Genomic DNA, 21365 nt, shown 5'->3' with positions numbered 1-21365 from the left:
ACCAACATTAGCGCTTGCCAAATCATCCGGCTCCACTGCTGAAAAAAACCAAATCCACAGCAAAGAGCAAAGGAGCTGACAAACATGTCTGTGCCAGATTAATATGCTCCCAAATAAATGGCTTGCTACTATGAACCAACAGACATTAAATGTAGTGTCTTTTTAAGGTTTATGCCAGTTCACAGCAACTGAGAAATTAACTTTACACTTTTTTTTTCCCCTCCTTTTGTTTGTGTCAGCCTTATCCAAGGCATTTTTTGCAGGTACGAAAAACTAACAACACAAGGTCAGATTTAAGGGCATCCTCCATATAGAACCAAAAAAATCTATGGAGATACAATGCTTCTCCCTAGCCAGGCAACTTACTGTATCTGTGCTTTTCATTAGCAAAGTGAAAGATGATGAAGAAATGCCCTTCCCTTTAGATACACATTTCACTATAAAGAGGCTGCCCAGTTAAACCACTCACTTCTAAAGGAGAACTAGAAAGATTTGGCTTGTTCAGAAAAATAAACCAACTACAATTAAAGTTCTGAGATTCGCTACTGTCAGGACAACCTGTCAGCTTTTCCCATCAAGCTCTATCCCTTATATAGAATATGACAACAATAAGGCTGCTTTAGCAGCTTGGTTTCACCCATCACTGAGACTTTACCGAGGGCCCATGGATTTAGCCAGGCAATGTCCCTCTCTTTACAGATAAACAATGCAACTGAATAATCATGGGGATTCATTAAAATAATAACTCCACATAATAAAAATGTTAAAGCCTCAATATATGCTGGTAGAAGCACAATAGCTTCTCTCCTTGTTAAATGACAGCCTGATAAAGATTTATGTCACGTACACATTTTCAGGAGTGCAACACTATCCAAAGTGACTGCCCTGCTGGTTTTTGATCACCACAAGAAGTGCTGGTACGGCTTGAGAAATTAGCAATAAGACCTTATCATACAAATTAGTTCTCTTCAAGGCAGCACTAATGCTGATAAGATGTCTGCTGATAGCATGTCATGCAGAAGGATGAGAAAAGCAAGTGACTACGTGGAACCCTGGGAATAAAAGGGAGCAGGGCCCAGCTCTAAGAGCTGCCCTAGACCTGTGAACTGTTGGCAAAGGCTTTACCTGGGGAAACGAGCTCATACGAGCCACTTGGAGATGAAGGCACCATCCAGGCTGGCCATTTCATCTCTTCAGCTGAGGATACCATCCAGCAGACAGATGAAACAGGCACCATGAAGAACAGAGGGCAGGAACAACACAATTGGAAGTAGACTCTCTAACCACAGGACAGACCTGCTAACCACAACATGAACATCCACCCAACAGCCAGGAAGATACACTGCTTTACTGAGCTTGTTTTGCTGCTCTTTTACATCTAAGCAGTTCAGTCCCATTCTGCTAAACCCATGCAGTCAAAGTTCAGTTTCACATTTACTCTCACTGGCTGCTTTCTGAAGGCTTAGGCTCCTTAGGCAAAATGAGCACGTGAGAGCTGCACTGCTACCCTGGCCCCAAAACTGAAAGGTAGAAGCACTGAAACACTGGCAGGCACCTCACAGGCTACAATCCAAAATACCTTCTACTTGAGTACAAGTCTTCCCTCTTAAGAGAGGGCTGAAGATGCACAGAAATACACTGAAGATGCACAGAAACAGCCCTGCCACCACACTCAGCCTCGGTGCTAATCTACTGCCCTTTCATATAAGGGAGCCAGACACCAGGCTGGTGGGTGTTTGGTAGCCCAGGCCACTGATGAAAACCAAAGAGCCCAGGCTAGAGCCACGGCTGTGACAGGCACACACGCACTCAGATCCACTGCCTAGATGTACTGGGTTAGGTGTGGGACATGTCCTGCTTTTAGATGTGTTTGTGTCAGGTGGATGTGGCAGGAAGCAGTACACACGCTTGCTTGCATCGGGGCCTATGATCACTCATCCTTTTATCTTCCTTCCATGCTTTCATTTCTCTTCTGCCCCAAGTTCCTGGTGGCGTGATGCTACGTAACAGGACGAGCCATCTCTTTTGCAATAGGACTGGGCTCACCCTCCTTTCAGCTGAGGGTCATTGATCCCTTCACTTACTGTATTATCAACATGACACACTTTCTTTTCTTCTTCCTGCTGTTTATTGCTGGAAATCAGTTTGATCAGAACCAGTGAATCATAAAGCCAGCAATAAAAAAAGTCATGAAGCCAAGAGGTTCAGATCTCACAGCACTTGTAGCTTTTCTGCATGCGGGGAGATATCGGTCTCTCCCTTCCCTTGAAATGAAACTGCTTCTAACAGCCTGTGTTGGAGGGGAGCAGGATCTGCAGACTTAAGTTAGCAACTAAAATACACTTGGAAGCCCAAGGTACAGAGGCCTGCAACACTGAAATACATTCTAGCTAACTGTGTTGTAAGCAAGGTGTTAAGAGATGGGAAAGGGAGGAACAGATGGGTTTTACCTACATTCTGAAATTGAAGCAGTAATTTGGTCCTTTAACTCTGTTCAAGAAAACAAGCACAATATTCAGAAAACATACATACTATACAACACATCTGAGGAATGGAGGGAACAAAACCAAGAAACCGAGAAGAGCACTAAGCAAACAAGCAGTAATTCTGGTAACAAACCCATCTCCCTCCCACATCCCGGCTCAGTGAAATATTTTGGTGCTACTTGCCCCCACCAACTTCTTTTTAATTTCCAGGTGTCTCTAGAATTCCCGATGTTTGACTGGGATCAGAGAAGGCTGCCCTACCATGCTGAAAGCCATTCGTGCAACATGCCTGAAAAGATCTTCATGTTACAGATGACATTAGATTTATTGCAGCTGCAACAGCACTGCCTATAAATCTGTTTGTTGGCTGTAGATTTTGCCCAGATCCCCTCAGATGACAGAAGTCTTGCACTGGCCTGACAGTTTGTTTCAGCAGTCATTTCTCCAGGGCATGGTATTAATATATCTTCATTGTTCATTCAAACATCTACATTGTTAGTCAAATACAGCCAGACCACTCTGGCAGGAAGAATCGTCTTCCATAAACCCACAAGCCTGAGTCAAAGATGGAAAAGGTTTGTGTGCCCATAGAAACTGCACTTTTGGGACACCTAACCCATCTCAAGAGACTTTAAAAACACTGAAGCACTAACAGTAGAAAGCTCAGAAGAGATTGCATTCTATAACCGCTGCTCTTGGCCACCTCCAAGACACAATGCTTTTAAGAAAGCAAAATAAAACAGCTGAGCAATGGATTTCATTACTGTTATTTATGCTGAATGGAACTTTTTCTTCCCTAATAGTCTGACAGGCGAATCAATGGCAAGGCCTGGCCAGCCGCCAGCCCCCGTGGTAGGCACTGGAGAGCATGCTTCCCCAACCCATGCAGATAGCATCTTACAACCTGAGGCATACAATTTGATTACCCTTATCTGAACTTGCATGTTGTTTGTGTCAATACAGTTGCTTGGATGCAGAAATAACCTCAATGATTTCCCATAATGCTGGATTCCACTAAGCCTGAGACACTAAAAAGGCATTTCAGATGCTTGCTCCAAGTTTGTTAGCAATGTGAAGCCCTGTCAACCTGATCTGTCAGCAGCCTAAATCCTAACGTATAATTCTACTATGACGTGACACAATCACTTTTCCATGCAAGCTTTTTTGAATGAGACAATTCCTGATGCTCAGTTTTTTCCCAGGACCCTCTCAGAGCTTATGGAGCCATGTTTTCATATAACAACAGAAGCCATCACTGCTACACAGAGGATCACATTAAAAAATGGATCCTAAAGTCTCAAACACCAGAATGCAAATGAAAGAAAGTTTCTGTGCATTTGGCACTTAGGGACATAGTTTAGTGGTAGACTTGGCAGTGCTGGGTTAACAGTTGGACTCGATCTTAAAGGTCTTTTCCAACCTAAATGATTCTATGATTCAAACTAGTATTTGTACAAAAGATATTCTAAGGTTAGAAAAGTGCTGACTTATGATTTGCCAGACTCCTAAAACAGCCATCATGCGAGAAGTCTGGAGAACAGGAAAACAGCTAAAAACCAAGAGCTCTAGCAGCCAAGACAATTAGGACACGAAAGAGATGATCAGAAAGCTGAACTTAAGCCCGAACTCAAGTGGAAATCAATGAAAATTCAAGTTCTCTTAATGCAGAATGGCTTAGATAGCCAAAAAGATGTACAACAGTTAACAACCCCTTTGCAATGGTGGTTAAGATATCTGCATCTCACAATACAGAGAGGAAAAAACTGTAGAGCAACAGATGGAGGTTAGCAAGAGCAGAATCAGACTTCTCAAGCTTTGCTTATACCAAACACTGCACAGAAGATGGAGATTGCAAATCCCTTTCCTGGTGGTTGTCTCAGGTTAGACAGCTAGCACAACAGCTGTGGGTTCAGACAAAAACAAGGCCCCTAAGTCTCTGTCTGCATTACACCTCCCATATTTCTCTATTTCCAGATGGACTCTTACAGGCCAGAAAGCAAACATCTCCTGCTAGACACACAACTTTTAGCAAGCCTCTTCTTGAAAACAGTTGATTATATATTGCTGTCATAAATTCAGCCTAGTAACAGCTGGGACAGATTTACAGGGGATGTATTTTTTTATGACTATTATTCATGGTGTGTTAGCCCTTACAATGTGTTTGGCCAAGGAAAAAAAGAAAAAGATAAGATATCCTCTGGTTGATTATTGACAGATATTTGGCAGCTTGTGTCTCCAGGACTGCCTGGTCACAAATAAAATGAATCCAGCCTCTAAGAACACGGATTCTGTGACCTGACCATGTCAGACTGGGAAGTGATGTGGACTGAAAAGGTGTCGTGATTTAAACCCTGTTGGCTAGTTAGCCACGCAGTCTCTCTCTCACTCCCCCCCTTCTTTCCCTCCCCCTACTCCCGGAGGGACAGGAAGGAGAATCGAAAAGAAAGTAACTCCCACGGGTTGAGCTAAGAGTGGTTTAGTAACTAAAGTATAACACAAATCACTACTGCTACCACCAATAATAATAATGATAAAGAAAATAACAAGGGAAGAGAATACAACACCTCATGATAACTCACACACACACACACACACCCCGCAATGATCCAGCCCTTCCAGGTAACTCCCAGTTACATCCCCGGGCATGACGTGCTGTGGTATGGCATACTTCTTTGGCTAGTTTAGGTCAGGTGTTCTGTCCCTGCTTCCTCCCGGCTTCCCCTCCTCCCTGGCAGAGCATGAGACTCACAAAGTCCTTGCTCAGGGTAAACATTTGAGCAGCAACTAAAAACATCGGTGTTATCAGTGCTGTTCCCAGGCCGAAAGTCAAAACCACAGCACTGCACCAGCTACTAAGAAGGAGAAAAAATGACTGCTACTGCTGAACCCAGGACAAGGGCAATCATTAGTAACAAACACTGTATTTTTGTCTCTTAAATCTCAGGCAAAAGTTTGTCAGAGCAGCTAAGCTGTCAGCATAGCAAGTGTGCGGTAAACACTCCCTCAGAAACAGCCACAGCAAGAACACAGATTCCTCCACAGGAAGGCAATGCCTGCTCTAGAGGTATCACAGCCATCAGAAAGAGGGTTTCAGGTGATGAGTGGGTATCCCAGGAGACTATGTCAGCCAGCAGTCAATTACAGATGTGCTTTAGGAGACAGACAAGAAGCCAATCTCAACTCAACCTGAAGAACACCTCTGCTAACACACACTGCTCCACCTGCCTAGACAGCTACACAGGCATGTTTTGCTAAGCTATTGACAATACAGATCAGTGCCTGGATCATGATTCACACCAGACTTTCAGAGACATGGATATCAACTGCAAAGCCACTAGAGAGAATAAAAGTCAATCAGCCCCAGGCTGTTCAACATAGTGTTCCCAGAGACACCACTCTTCTTTCTAAGCAAACCAGAAAACCCAGGACATGACACTGAACTGTGTTGTTCTTCAGCAGTTGAAACCTGGTTTCTCCCAAGTTGTACGCCTTGAACTTCCCTAGTTTTGAGTAGGAGAAACCTTGCAAGGGTCAGTGGGAATTGTCACCAGCATTCCTGACACCAGCTCAGTCTTGCCAGTACCATTCTTAAAAAGGAGTGACAGGGATGAGTTAGGTCCCTCACTTAATTTACATATATAGAAGTTGTCATTAAAGCACTAACCGTAAGATTTTACCTTGCCTCTATCCTACAGAGTTCAGGTGCTGCTCAGGAACGACAACCCTGATGCACTTTAAGCATCTAAGGCCTGATCCTAAAACCATGGCATGCAGGCACAGTATCTTTCAGAGGCTGAACTTCCCAAAAAGAGGAAAACTAGGGGAGAAACCTGCAGAAACATGGTATGTTGAGCAGAGGTACCAATATAGAAGACTGCCCTCAAGCTCTTTGAATACACTGTGACTACAGCAGCAGAATTCTCTCTAAGGACAAGTTCATCCCCTACCCTCACATCCCAGCAGCTCAACGCGATCTTCTTGGAAGCTGACTGTCCAGACTCTTCAGCTATGCAGCACTGCTTCTCCCCTCAGTTTGGTTTGCTTTATGACCCTCCAAGCCACCACTGTAAGTATGCAGGCAGCAAGACAGGCTTTACATTTGTATCCTCCTCTGAGCTGAGGATCTCTGCCAGCAACACAAGCAAGAGAGGGGTTTTTGGTCAACTGGGCAGGCTCCTCCTACTGGGAATTACAGGGGCTGATTTCAAGCCTCAGCTTATTTTAATCTTGATCAAGTCATTTCATCCCTCCAGAGCTTTTCTTTCCAGCCTCGCTTGTCTGCTGTTGACTATTAAAGATGAACCTAGGCCAAGTAAACAAGAGTTCTTTAATGAGCTTTTCCTTCTCAGCAGTCATGTGAAGTACTGTTTGCTTGCACAGCAGAAATAGCAAGACCTAAGGTGAATGTGTTTTATTATTGACCTTGAAAAGATCATTGTGCTCACAATTCCCTCACTTAGACAATCAAGAGATTGAAAATAGCTTCTCAGAAGAGTCTCCCTTATAACCTGAAGTGTTGTTTTAACTCTCATTCATCATTTGTTTGCTTTGCCTGTTGGCTAAGTACCTCACCCCAACCCTTCATATGACTTCTTCCTTTGGTTAATTCCACGCATGACTTGACTTCTAAACTGCAAGAGGTCACCTGACACACAGCACTGTCAAACATTAACTCTGCAAGTACCCTGGTTTCACCAGGACACCAGCTGCTCATACATCCTGACACATCTTGCGTCCCCAGACTAGGTCATCCCACCTACCACACTCACCTATGCTTCTAGCCGCTCTTACTACCTCACTGCCAGGAGCCATGTGCCTTTAGACAAAAGATAATCTATTAGTTACATGCTCATCACTCCAGTGCATAAGTTCTAAGCAGCCTCCTGCCACTAGTAGAGAAACCAGGAATCCCTCTCCCCAAACATTTAACAATGCCCTTGAAAGGCCGGACTGGTTTCTGTTTGCATGTCTTTACTAGGCATTAGTGACAAAAGCCTGAACTTAAACAACAAATACCTTACTACAGTAATAGTTGGCACTATTGTCATTGTGGGGGCTGTGTGGCCTCCTGAGATACAGGCAGCATGCCTTGACCTCAGAGGAATGCTCGAGTGTAGATGGCAAAGCCTATTTGTCCATGCCTGCCACCGCAGGTGAGAAGCCAAGGCCACAGCAGCCACAGAATGCACAGCCTGGAGCCAGATCACAGCAGAAGAGCTGTGACCATCAGCGAGCTGGTTAAACGAAACAAAGCTCAGCTTGTGCACGGGAGGGAGAGACTCATCTTCACTCCTGCTAAGGCCTTCTGAAGGTGCTAATTACTCTCTTTAGGAAACCGCATTCCCCAAACCCCAGTTATTTCAAGACACAGCATTCAGCTCTGTTTCATCTCTGGCTGTGACACCAGGTGGGTGAAACTGCAGCAGGGAAAGGAAAAAAACAGAGAAAGTCCTGTGTTGTGTGACAGAGGCAGTGACGCATATCAAACAGAAGACTTCAAAAGCTCTTATCCAGCACAGAGCTGGGTGATGATGTGTCTCCTCAGAGAAAGCCGATAGCCTTAAGAGAAAGGGCCCCCCAAGAGCCACGAACACACTGCGCCTCCTGCCTGCCTTCATTAAAGCTTTGGGTCAGTTCCCAAAGAGTCATGTTTCAGCACTGAGCCTGCTGCCAGGGTGGTAGATAAGAGTACAGGAGAGCTGCATCTGCAAACCCTTTCCCTCCACTTCCCCTCCCTGTGCTGGCCTGTTGCACCAGCACATCAGCCTTTCCCACTTCCATCCTTTGGTTTTGATCCTCATGTGTATCTTCCACCATCAGTACAGCCCTCAGGTGTGGAGACTGCACCAAAGCACAGCAGCTTTCAGGCCTCAGAAACTCTTCAGAAATCACCACTGCACCAATCTTAGCCCTGGTTTCACCCAGGATGTGCAAACCCAATGACCACAGCTCACAGGGAAGGCACAGGCATCTCAGGGGCAGACAGCCAGCTATGCTACACTGGAACCATACTGCAATTTTGGACAGGAAGGAGGGAGATGTACCAGACCCCAGCAGAGCCCTGAGGAGGACTTTGGCAGGTAGGCTGCCATATTACTCATACTGTAATTCATCTGCAAGAGAACTGATTTGCTTCCATTGCACAATTATCAATCACTGCCACATTTTCAAGCACCTTAACCCATGCCTCAGATAACCCTCCCCTTTTAAAAGCACCAAGATTTTAAAATAATTTATCCATTTGTCTTTATCATGACCAAAGAGTTCTTAAAAAGTGAGATTTGGCCTGGAATGGGGATAGGACAGCAAAGAGGCAACAGAGTAAGAGATGAGAAAGTAACCACCACCTTTATCTCACACAGTTTTTTCTTTACTAAGCCCACAGTTTCCTATTGCTGGACCCTTTGCAGCCCAGGATAGAAAGGGCACATGAGAAGAATCCTAGGTGACAAGTTTTGAACTTAAGCTTGCATCCATAAAGGGCAGATTACAAGGCAGACACGCTATGGTGTCTGCACCAGGTCACCCCTTCCTGCTCATCCTCTCACCAGGATGCACTTCTCTCAGGCACAGGCACGCACAGAGGTGTCACACAAGACTCCAGCACCGCTGACAGACAACACACGAGCACAACCTTTGGACTCTGGCAAAGCCACATGCACATACAGTGCTTTCCCAGCCCAGTGCTCAACTCTGACACTCAGCTGATGTGGCACGTCACCAATCTCAGGCTCTGTTTCATCTGTGGCTCATGACCTTCTTTCCTTGCAGGCAGCATCTTTGTAAAATAATGAGCTACTTAAATAAACACTGTGACAGGGCCTGCCAATGCTCTAATGCCTCCTGGGACCATACTGTTTGTGACCTCTGCTTTCCCACCCAAGCCAGAGCTACCAACAGACTTGGGGCAGTTCCCCGTTCTGAGGTGCAGACAGGGGCAAGTAAACTTCAAGGCTAAAGGGCTGAGTTGTCCAGATTTGGTGATGCTGGCTTACCCTTTGTGTTACATTTCAGCTCCCAGTCTGAAGCACCACCAGAAGCTCTGATGGCAAGGAGTGTGCCTGCTCCAGGTCTGCCTGCTACATATTGGAACTTTGGTCAGATTGGAACATCAGCTCTCCTTAACCAGCAAAGCCTGTCCTGCCAGAGACAGCTTTAAGCAGCCAGAACACAATATTCCCTCAATACTTGGGAGGAACAAGAGGCCTTTTGGACTCCCTGGTGTTTGTTAATAAGCTACCTTCACTGCTCAGGTAGCGAAACTGTAGCACGCCCTGCTTTGAAACAGTCAAAGAGACAAACCATTGTACCACCGTTTCACACAAACATGTGGGAGTACCCCAAAATCAACTTCCACAGAGAGGACTTATTAAAATCCATGGTCCTGAAGATCTCTACTTCTCATTACTTGCCAGAGTGAATCTGTCTCAAAGTCTCCTGAAAGCCTGTGCGCCCTAACACTAGACAGTCAGGAGGATCCTTGAGCACAGCTACAGGAGGCAGCTTTCTCCTCTTCCTGAGCTTCAGAGGCAGTATTTCAAAGAAAGCTGCTTAATAGAACCAAACTAGCAAGCTCCCTTCATTAAAAAGGAACTCCTGCTCTACCAGATACTGCTGCCATTCTGGCAAGCACCACTTGAGCACTGCCAGTACTAAGCTAGTGGTAATTAGTAACATCATTAAACAGATCACACTTTTGATGCATTTTACAAAGGCAGAGAAGGATAACTGCCCAAAGCCCATGTACTTTGGGACTTTACAAAGTGCCACCTTAGAGAGCCAGCTGCATCAGGTAACAATCAGTGATGAGTTTTACATGAAAAGAAGACCAATTATTCTCTATGGGGATACCTGCAAGTGCTTTCCATTAATTGCTTCGTTAATGTCTTGCAGGGAGAGTTTTGGGCACTCAAGCAGTAAAACCTAAGAAATGCACCCTGCTGGCAGGTGAAATAGCTGGCCAGAATCTGCTCGCTTTGCTTTTGCTTCCAAACTTGAAGCTGTGCACTAAAGAAACCACAAAGCAATCATTATTCAAAGTGAACCTCAACAGGGGGATGGGATTGGTTTGGCTTTCCTTGTTGCTTTCCAAAGTCCCACAAAAGAGAGGATATTACTTCTCTGTGGAAATCTCATACGCAGAGTTACATCTGCAGAAAATAATAAAGTGAGAGCACTGATGACAGAAAAGCCAAGTAATAACTCCAAGTTGTGTGTTCATGAGAAAGTGTAAACCTATTTAGGGAACATGAAAATGCAAGGAATCAGGCTGCATTACAGATCTGTGATTGCTCGGCTTACTTTACACACACACACACCCCCAGCCTTTCGAGTTACAGCTTCAATTCTGCAGCACTCCCAAGAAAAATGTGAAACTTCCAAGTCCTGTACAAACCCTTGTATCCAGCTGAAACTCTTGACAAGATTTTCTGCTCAGGTGGCACAGCAGCTCAAAATTAACATGGATACAACTAAGCAAGTTTTCATGGAACTTGATACAACAATAGATTGGTGAGTGGGGTTTTAATTTTTAAGCCTAAGGGTTTTTTTGAATCCAAATTGAAAACAAAAATGCTAAGGTTGTAAAATCCCGTAAGATGTTTTGAATTGATTTGAAGGGCCCCTTATAAGTCAAAACCGTTGAGTTTCTCCGAATCTGAGCTTCTGTCCTTTTCTGATGATAACAATCCAGCCCTCAACACAATAACTGAGGAAAAGCAGATTCCCATTCTTCAAGCCAATGCCCAGAGCAGAACAAAATGCCGCAGATCAACGGACACGCTAAAGCACTGGAGAAGCCAACAGCAGAACAATTCAGAGCCACACCACCACTTCCTGCCACACTGGCTTAGGATGGTTTCTCAGCATCCCTCACAGCTTCTCACCTTTCAGGAGCATCACATGGCACACCACAGCCTGCTCATTGCAGCCACCATGTGCTTCACAGCACCACTATGAGCTGTTCATGCATGATGGCACCCTGCCACATGGCTTGCGCAGCCTGCTGAGGCTGAAAGGGAGAAGGGCACACTAAGGAGGGAGGGAACTCCACTGCTCTGTTCAAGCACAGCCCAAGCCCATGCTCTTGTGGTAAGTGCCCACAGCAATAATGTTTAAGAGTCCATTTTACACATTTAGAACAAAAAGCAGAAATGAAAGTAATGTCAACTACTAGGGAAATCCAGCAGATGGGGAAGGTTATAAGTTCTTGGTACAAGCCTTCCACCCTGTTCATTGAAGGAACTGCTCAGAGGAACATAGGCTACTCATAGAAGAGAATTTCACCCTCTCAGCTCAAGGTGATTCTGAAGCACAAAAAAAAAGCACCAGTGGAACACAACATCATCTATATTCTGCTTCAGAGAACAAATGTTCAGCGAGAGAAGCATTCAGATGAATTCAATGGCTGTCAAGGCACAAGTTACATGGCTACCCAAAATAAGAATACCTGCAAAATGCATTTTAGAAAGCAGACTTGGTACAGAGAGACACATTAAGACAACAGCAGCTCAGAGTGATCTGTGAAAAGCATTAGGTGAATGAAAAGAAACCGGCTTCAAAATTAATCATCAGAATTACTGCACTGAATATAGTCAATATATATAGTACAGCTCTGTATCTCTCCTAGAAATTATGTATTTTGATGTTGCCACCTTAGGCCCTCTTTATTCGTGCCCATTCATTCTCCCAGCATAACTGCACCCATCCAAGTGAGGCAAAACATCTAAAAAAAGGCCTTCAGATTTCCATGTGGGGTTTTTTTTCCGCTGTTGTTGTTTGCCATTCTTGTTTTTAAATTCCATATTTAAATCACAGCACTTAAATTTTAAAAGTACACTGCCATTTTGTTTTTAAATATCCTTCTATAAAATAGTTTGCTTACATCACAACCTTTTCATATTTGGCATTTCTACCAACACCAACAAGGGAATGAAGAAGAAAGGGCTTACTATTAGAGAACAGCTATCCTACAGGAGCACTTTTTGAGGCAAATCAGCTTGACAAGGATTTCAAAATGCTCCCCATTTCAGAAACAGATCAATGACCAAGAGAAAACCAACACTGCCCCAACCTGAAATCAGCATTAGTTGTTTATAGGAACATTACACCTCACCATATACAGCAGTCCCCAAATTCTGCTTGCAGACTGCATTTTACCCATGCTGCCTTCTTGTAAGGACCTTTAGGAGCACCCTTGGCACAAAGATCATTTTACCCTCACTGCACATTAATTTGCAGCAATTGCCCTGAAGCTTATGACTGAAACCTGTAAATCCATTGCACTTACTGACACTAGAGTCTTTCTGCAAGTTTATGTGGACTCAGAGGGGATGCACTTTTACTTTTTCACTTCATGAACATCCCAAGCAGGGAAAGCTGAACTCTACAACCTTTGTGCAAGGCTAAAATCCAAACTGGCACCTCCCTGATATGAAGATGGTTGAAGTGCAAACTCTTGGTCCTACCGAGGAGATTTCAAGAGGTGCAATAAGACTGTCCCACATCACCTCAAAAAGAGAAACAATATACCCCAACCAAGGAGCCAGTACAGTAACATGGAAATCAGAGGAGTAACAAATGCTCTTTGGCACCAGCCAGAAACACGGCAACAGACTTGGGATGCTGGGGAACGCAGCACAGCCTGCTCCCCATCACACCCTGCATGACAGGTCTTACCTTAATCCTTTCCATTTAAGAAAGGAGACAGAAATGCGTATTATCACTCCAATGCAGAGTTAAAGACGATGAAGCTTGCAGCTTCAGGCCCTTCTGCTCTCTCTACCCCAGTTCTTTTACCTGAATGTAAGATGTCTGGTAAGTGCAAATGTCACACATGCACAGGCTTTCGCTCCAACCACTTTAGCTAGATGAAATTCTTGTTGTCTGTAATTCTGGACGAGTGAGCAGTATTTGCTTGGTGGGGCTTTTAAGGCATCCCATGCTGCACAGTCCTATTTACCTTATATTCCATATGTTTAGACACAAGCCCCAGTTCCTGACTTGTACACACAACTGGCTTCTTTTAGCTGTGCAGCATTTAAAGAGATCATTTCATGCTTTCCCAGTGTGTTAGTTCAGCAAACACAGCGTGTTTGTCACTTAGCCACAGCACAAATCACAGCACTCTGCTCACACTCTTTCCTTTCAAATGAGGAGATACCAGACTTGCCAGGAAGCCAATAGACAGTGCTGAGCAGAGCTGCAGGGATCAGCTGCACCCCAAGCCCTTTGCAGAACCAGAGACTCTCCCTTTGGGATGTCTGAAGAATGCTTCTAGCTCCATCACAGAACAAAATACAAATCATTTTAATATTAGCAACTGCATCAGAGAAGGTGGATACAAAGCGGGTGGGATGCCCTCCTACAACAACTTGTGAGGTTTTAAATATCCCAGTTCAGAAATATGGAAAAGTCAGAAAATCTCACCATTTCCCCAGAAATAAGAACTCTGGGGGAGGAAAAGAGGAAGAGAACATTTTGTTTCTATTCATTTTCAGGAATTCCATTTCAGTTCCAACATTTTTTATAACCTTCAATTAATGCTAACTATCCAAATGAAGAAGCATTTGGACCTAAAAACATTGAAACTTTGCCATTTAGAAAAGGTCAAACAGTTTTCAAAACATTTTCTTCCAATATTTTTCAGCAACTGAAATTCATCAAAACCAACATTTTCCCACAGAAATTGTTCTGTCTCAGACAACTGGCATTTTCTGAGGCACAATGCCTCTTGGGGGATCTCCTTGCCACCTCAAGGGGCTGGTCCTTCTCCTGTCACGAGCCAGCCTCTTCAGCAGGCAGCCCATGCTATGCTTAAAGACCTTGGTAAGTCATCCAAGGCCCCAGTTTGGAAGATCAAGTCAGCTGAAGTCAGACAGCAAGTCAGTGGACACACTTCTGAAAGGTTCACTACGTATGTCCCATCTCAGTGTTGTATTTCTACATCTTACATTTGTTTCCTCACCCAAAAACCACTTACTGGGCAGAGGGGTAAGGAGAGACCTCTCTTTCGCTTTGAGCACTTTGAGAGACTCTTACTGTTAATACAATATAATGCTTGGTTTTCTCTCTCAAATCTATCCCCACCTGGCTGAAGCTGATGCAGGCACTAATAGCCCACATGAAGAATTACCTTTTTTGGAACAACCATTCTGACCTAAAGTAACCACAGCTGGCTTGTCCACCTTCTATTGGAAGATCTTAAATCCAAACACCGCCTTCTGCTCACATACAAAAGATCAGCCCTCTTGAGATACCATGTTTTACTCTAGAGTAAGGATATGCTCCAAGAGAGCATGCTCATTTTGTATCTGAGCCCTGAAAACTATCCTGAGGAGTAGAGTTCACGTGGCACCTGATCCTGTCGCCCGTGAGTATGCCATGAGCCCAGAAGCCTGCAAATCCCAAACACCTCTTACTCTTGGATGGGATTTAATGACAAATGACTGTACGCAGGGTGGTGAGGCACTGGAATGGGTTGCCCAGGGAGGTTGTGAATGTTCCATCCCTGGCGGTGTTCAAGGCCAGGTTGGACAGAGCCTTGGGTGACATGGTTTAGTGTGAGGTGTCCCTGCCCATGGCAGGGGGGCTGGAACTTGATGATCTTAAGGTCCTTTCCAACCCTAACTATTCTATGATTCTAAACTGTACAGCAAGGGCTTCCCAGGGGGTATGCATGATGTGCAGCAGGGATGCAATCACCTTCTCAGCTACAAAAGCTACTTTGATGGGTTGTGACTGGAGCTATGTAGAGCCTGGCAGGCAGCTGCTTCTGCCCTGACTCCATGCCAAGAGGTGTTTGACATTCATTTTTGCATAGGCAGACAAGCTCAGGTTTGTCTATGCTCATCTGTGTAGACATAAGTAACATGCTGGGGTCACAGTCACAATCTAGTCCATAAACATGGTCTCCAGCAGAGCAGAGCAAACCACATCAATTGAAGAAGAAACTGAAGCCTTCACTGCAAACTTATAGGGGGCTGAGTCAACAGGAATGCAAACATACACCTGAACTGCTGGTGTTGGCTGGCATGGGAAGCAGGAATATCACCACACAAGAGTCACAGACTTCCCCAAAATTATACAGGATATACACTGCCTCCCCCCAACCCTACCCATTTTGGAAAGATCAGAGCAGTACTGAAGGAGCTCACCACCACCCCTCTCAGAAACTATCAAGATCTGGGTCTGCAAATTCAGCTCTCTCTACCCATCACTCTGTATAACAAGCTTTTTCCAAGAATACTCTTACAAACACAGCCCCAAGGAGCTATTACAAGTGAGCAGGACTGGGAACTTGCAGGGTCATCACCTACTCATTGATACAGAGGCCCACAGCACTGTCCCCAATTAAAGAAACATTAAGTTCAGTCTTGTTCTCCAGCTCTGGAGCCTCCTTGCCAGACCTCTACAAAAGAGCTGGCTGTTGAAGACTTTTGGACTGCACCAGTCCAAATTCCCACCATTGCCTGTAGGTGGGAAAAGTGTTGTGCAAGAAAGGTTTTCATCAAGGACCTGTTTCCAGTAAATCCAGCTCTAACACAGAATGCCAGAGGGATTTCTCCCACAAACAAAATGCTGCTGGACTCCTCGCAGTGCTCAAGCTGAAAAAGGCCATGGCACAGTGCCCTCCCTTATAGTGCCACCATGGTGGCCTTGGCTCCAAGGGAAAGCCATTCAAGCATACATGTTTTTCTTTCAACCTGGACAGATAATAAAAGCCACCACTGTGGAAATCCAGCATGATAGCAGCCAGGGCAGCAGATGGGAGCTGAAGAATCTGGGTAACACTAAGGTCATTTCCTTCAACAGAAGCCCAAACAAGCCCCTCAGCACCCCAAAAACCAGATGCAGAACTGAGTGCCCAGGTTATACCATCACCACTCTGTGCTTCAGCTGGACAGTTCAGGCTACCGAGCAAACAACTGCTGCATCTCGTAGAGGGCTGTTATATGCTGTTGCAGAAAATCACAATTCTTTGACTCGAGAAACCCATCTTTTTCAAGTTTCCAAGTGCTCCTTCAAGACCCATTTCTCAAATCTGGGACCAAACTGTGCAAGGGCCCAAAAGGGACATTTATCCACAATCCCACTTTAGAGACTGTTTTTTTCTGCTCACATACTACCTGCAGAAATAATATTTCCCATCTTCCTACCCGAGTCCTCAGGAATCTCCCCAGCAGCCGGGGAGGAAAGAGTCAAGGCCTTCTTTTAATAGATATGCATCAGAGAAATCAAACAACTTTGTGGGGTTGCCACTGAAGTCAGAGCTATTTAAGCACTTTACAACTAAAATCATGTGGCAATCACATGGCACTTACCTATAGCCTCAGTTTCAGTTTCTTGACTGCTTCTGACAACCTAGGCTTTTTCAACCAGCACAGAATAATGCCCCAAATCTGAACTGCAGTACATCCAATCTGTCATATGCTGGTGTTCCACTACTCTTGAGCCTTTAATAGTCACTTTGAAGAGGGGCACAAGAGTTACCCAGTCCCAATTCTTCCTTACATACTTAGGTTCAAAAGATCTGTCGAGCACAGGTATAAGCAAGAGCTGGTTACTTCACACCTTCTTCCCCTATCAAACTAGCTATTCTGGATCATGTTTCTGCCTCAGCAAAGGTAACAAACCCTTTTCCTGAGTTCAGCAAGACCCATGAGGAGACGGAGCTGGGTGCACATCTGCAGCATGGGGATGCTGGAAGCACTAGCAGCACAGTGGGCAGAACTGGGCCAGCCTGACACTGTTTGGCCAAGGCTGTTGGCCTTGGTTTGCTCACAAACCACAGATGGAAAGGGGAGGCAGCAATAGAAGAGGGGAAAGAATTAATCTGGGAGAGCTCCTGGATCCTGCATCTGCACCTTATGCTTGACAGGATGGGGTTGGACAGAAAGAATGACTGTATTTATTCAGTATGTTTACACAGAGACGCTCTCTTTCTGTGAAACACTCAACATGTGATGCCACCCAAAAGTACCTGGCACCTGGAGGCCTGCTGGGCAGGGCTGACACTGCTGCTCCCACACCAGATGGACACCAGTGTTTGTGTAGGCCGATCGCCTGGCACCCAGCGACAGCAAACAGAGAAGATTTATTTCTCTTCGGACTCACCCCCTTTTGCTGCTGCTGTGCCATGTTTTCCTCCCAGCTGCTCAGGTAAGGAAGGTAAAAGGAAACTGAATGCACAAAAAGACTTAATTCTGTGGCAAAATAAATTTTTATGAATTCTACAAAAGAATTATCCATTTTCCCCTCTCCAAACTTGTCTTCCTGGGAGAAATTCTGAGGAAGTTATTGGGTTGGTTGTTTTTTTCTAATTCACACTTAAAGCCTCCTGCAAAAAAACAGGAGAGATTTCCAGTTCCGAGATGCAAAACATCATTTAACTGCTCTGCTTTGACCCTCATACACACAAGAGATACCAGATACTGCACAACCAGCATCCAAACAGCTTTGTAAAAACAACAGATCCTCAGAAGGGGCAGGATTTAGAGACACTGACAGCATTTTTCTCAAGCCTCCTTTACCCTTGGGACCTCTATCAAGTCTCATCCTCGCAAACATCAAGGTATGTCAGTGTAAACTCTGCTGAGGAAGTAAGTCTCCATTCAAGGAGCTGCTACTGCTGGGAAGCTGGAAAAAAGTTATATCCTTCTCTAGTTCCATGCAGATGAATTTAGCTCTGCTGCACTAAACAAAAGGACACCCAGCAATCATGGTGAGCAGTGCTCTGGCTGAAGGGCAAAGTCAGCTTTGGGTGAAGAGCAACTGGCGCCAGTTAGAATGTTAAGAACAGGTTCATCATCTTGGACATTCCCTTGTTATGCATTGCTCAACCAAGCACTGACTCGAGACATTTACTCAAAAGTAGTATCTACTAGTTCAAGGTGTCAATGGCTTGTCCAATACATCAACTTTGGGCCACTTTGTTGCACCAGCTGCTCTGGTACCAAACCACACTGGTGGTTTCCGTGTCTTGGATCCCACACCAAACAAGAGACAGATCCATGTGGCTCTGCTCCTTTGCCAGGGTCATCTCAGAGCCCATGCCACAAATAGCACACCCACACCAAGATGCAGCCACTGCATCAAGGCCCCTGAAAACTCCAAGCCTGTGTACTCATCAGAAGTTCATTTAACAAAACAATCTATACATATATTTGACAGGATACAACAGAGAATGCTCCTTCCCACACAGTTGGAAGAGGTTTTCCTATATAAAAACAATTCCCAGGAAGTTATAAAGCCAAGTACAGATTTTCTGGAAGAAAACCTACAGCTCAAAATCACTATGTGCAGAAGCAGATCTTGAGCACTGCAGGCAGCAAACACTCCTGCTAGGCATGGAGCTGGAACCATGATAACCAAAATGCTTGTCAAGCTCTGCTCCTTGCATTCAGGGCAACTTTGACAAGTGCGTGGTCTCTTCATCAGTTAAAAGCTGCTCTGGACTGGGCTAAATCAGACAGATTGGGGAGGCAGAACTGCAGACAAGCCAGAAGTCACCCATGGCTGGGTTTTATTAGAGCATTAAAAAGGCACAAGCAGGACAAGATAACTCTTAAATAGAGAAAAGGCAGGCATGCTACATGGGACAAATTAAATCAAAAGCTCAAAAGTAAATCTCTGTCCCACTATCTAATAACTCCTGGGGTGAATAATGCTCTCCTGTTTATTCCAGCAACTCTTCGTGAGCTCCTGAGCTACACACAAGCCCACAGTCTTTTCCAAAAGAGGCTTTTCCTCTGTCCTCTCTGCAGGCTGGCGACCAGTCTATGGCCAAGAGATTCTTCAGCGTTCAGAACACTGCAGGTACATATTTTGGCTCCTATTCCTGCCTGGTGCCTCACACCCTCAGTATCCACTGACATTCCTGGGAGAGCAGCAGTCTAAGAATCAGTACAGCCAGGAGCACGTAAGTGAGTATAATCTCATCCCAGACCCACTGTGTACATCAGTACTGGAGCATTTTATTACAAGCTAGCAATACCACGAGGCAGGACTGGGCAGCAGGCAGGTCTAGACCTGGATTCACCGGCATGGCTCATGTCTTTCCTTCTGCTTCACCACTGCTGCCCTGAGCTCTCCCTGCACCATGCCCAGGTCACCTCTCCCTCAGCAGGAACACCCTTCAGCACCAAAGGAGTGAGCTCTTTCACATTCTGGGGAATTTGGAGGACAAAAGGGATTCAGGATGGGACAGGGCTTTCCCACATGGAGTTGTGAGCCAGAGCTGGGCTCCAGGATTGCGGCACCAAGGCTTTGACCTACTGTCCTACGCAGCCACGCTATGTGGGGAAGCTCCCAAATTAGTCAGCAAGTGATGCCGGTACAGCCTGGCAGGAATTCCCCTAGGAGGTTTCTCATAGTACTCATCATAACTGAGGTCTAATCCAGCTATGGGAACAGACCACATTTAGCCATCTCCCAGCTGAACATTTGGGGAGGGGGAGGCATTTTGGAATGGACCAGAAACCTTCTTGTTTTAGGAAATTTGGGTATCTTATGTGCCTTTTCTGCTGGTACCAACCAGTTTGGGTATTTTTGACAATTACCAGGGAACACAAAACTACAGCAAAACTCATTCCAGTTTGGGAGGAAAATATTGAAAAAAAAAACATCTTGAAAAATCTCACAGCATGAGAAAACTGCATCTTCCCTCCAAACCCATCCCTCTGATCCAAAAATGAAGATCAGACTGCATGAACATTTGTAATTCCCAGAGAGACTGACTCTTTCCAGCAAGAACTACAATCACGTGCCGAAACATGAAATGACAGAAGAAAGAAGGGTATCAGAGTAGGGAAATAAGGCTTCTAATTTGCTAAGCAGTTGCTTATGTTAAATCCAAATCTCCCAGACCAAGGGGTTACATTTTAGGTTGAATTTGAGACACAGGGTCAGAGTCTCATCAAAGATTTGATCTCTTGAGCAATGTGCTGGTGACACGTGTTAGAATAAGGGAAGAGCCTCAGGGCTGCTCTAAGTTACTGTGGTTGCTGTGATCTTGACTAAGAGATTAGGACAAAACAAAGCCGAGCTTCAATCCAATGCAGGCAGCACTGGAGGAGAAGCAATTCCAGTCTGTGTCAATGGTGCAACAGCTTCTCCCTGCACTTCTCTCTGCAGGTCAGATAAGGGCAGCTTTAAATATTCCCACAGGAGGTTTAATGGCCTTGTTATACTGGAGAGTCTGGCTTTTGTGGCTGCCATTTCCAAACAGGTCCAGCCTTCTCCAGCAGCAGCTGATTTCCATAGGAGTTCAGTACACCCTATAGCAAGAAACAAGAACAAGGAGCAAAAGAGCTGTAGAATGAAGAGATTGGAAGGGAGAGAAACCACTGAAGCAGCTCAACTTTTCTTATAACAAAGGTAAAGCTCAGAAATGGAGCATGAAGGAATCTGAAAATCAATACAGATGGAAGAAAGGATGGTGCTGCCATTAAGACCTAGTGCAGAGTCCTGTTTATCTGCCACAGATGCCCTATATGCTGTAGGCAAGCTATTATTATTACTTTCACCTCTGCAGCCTCCACACATTATCTAGTTATGCCCATCTTGCTGAGCTGAGACTGCTCTATTGCCATCCCAGTGCAGAACAGACAGACTATGGCACTGCAAGGGAGTGGGTACCAAGACACCCAACATATCCAGGGTGCATACCAGTTATTGTCATCCTACGGAAACCATTTGCTGTGGCTTCTGGCCACTGAAAATTTTTCCTATCTAGCAAAACTTCTGATTAGGGAAGTAAATCTGGATAGCCTGGATGGATAGTGACTTCACACTAGGCTTTTGTAAAGATACAGGAAATTAAGTCAACAGAAGGTACATCTAGACCATGATACTTCAATCTCATGGTTATCTAGAGCTACC

Source organism: Psittacula echo, assembly GCF_963264785.1.
Source record: "Psittacula echo genome assembly, chromosome: 9".
NCBI classification, from domain to species: Eukaryota; Metazoa; Chordata; class Aves; order Psittaciformes; family Psittacidae; genus Psittacula; species Psittacula echo.
The sequence above is the reverse complement of the archived record's forward strand: the minus strand, read 5'-3'. Positions refer to the sequence as shown.